The following is a 1,119-nucleotide window of genomic DNA, read 5'->3' as shown; positions in this document are numbered from 1 at the left end:
TATAGATGAGGAGATCAAGGCTCATGTAACACATCCAAGGTTTTACAACTAGTGAGTGACGAAACAAGAATTCATAGCTTGGTTTGTGTCGGTTTCACAGTCAAATAGGATAGACCTGAGCACTATGGAAGAGCTCATGTAGATTTTTGATATTAAAGCCTAAATGTGTAGGCATTCTGCCAAACACAAAACAGAAGTTCTTGATTTTGCTAAATCAGCAAATATTTCTTCATATGAGTTATATTCTTGAGGGGTAGCAAACGAGGATGCTAACACAAAAGCTATCCCTGACATTCAGCAGAGCCATGTGTGAGCCGTACAACAGGTGCTAGGCAAGCGTTATTCAGGCAAACAGCAGGATCAAAGTGCTGACAGTGGCAGCGACACAAAACATAGCCTTGGCAAGTTGGTCTAACAATTACTTTGCATCTCTCTGATTATGAGCCACAAGCATGCAATCAAAAGCCTAACAACAATCTTAAACCATCTTCATCAGCATTTTACTTCAGTTACCAAAGCGAGACGGATTGAACACACTTTCATCTGACCTAAATGCACTGTTAATGACCCAAACACAAAGAATGTGTAGGAACAATCATGGCGCAAGGACATTGGCCTTGTTGGGGGCCATTGGCTATAAATGATCCATTTTATATCATTCAACTCTTTCATTTACTATCTTAGAATAAACAATATTTATGTGCTTCTCTTTTGATCAAATGTATCCACATTCTAACTCAATTTAAAGATGTAAGTAGATTTGCAAAGCTCTAGAACTTAACATTACATTACCAGGCACACTCTTCAGGGTCCATGATAAATTTTTGTGGGCAGTCACCTCTCCCACTGCTATGGGTTGAATTGTTTCCCTAAAAAAGGTATGCTGAAGTCCTAATCCCTGGACCTATAAATGTGATCCTGCTTGGAAACAGGGCCTTTGAAGGCTAGCATGAGGTGACTTCTAATCCTAGCTAGAAAGGTGGGTTCTAATCCTATATAAATTGAGTCCTTGTAAAACTGAAGAACAATCACAGGGAAAAGAAACCATAAGAAGACACAGCTGCAAGTCAAGAAATGCCAAAGTTATTATATATTCCGGAGTCTTTTTGTGTACACCAC

This window comes from Chrysochloris asiatica, unplaced genomic scaffold, assembly GCF_000296735.1.
Source record: "Chrysochloris asiatica unplaced genomic scaffold, ChrAsi1.0 scaffold00040, whole genome shotgun sequence".
NCBI classification, from domain to species: Eukaryota; Metazoa; Chordata; class Mammalia; order Afrosoricida; family Chrysochloridae; genus Chrysochloris; species Chrysochloris asiatica.
This window is presented reverse-complemented; position numbering follows the sequence as displayed.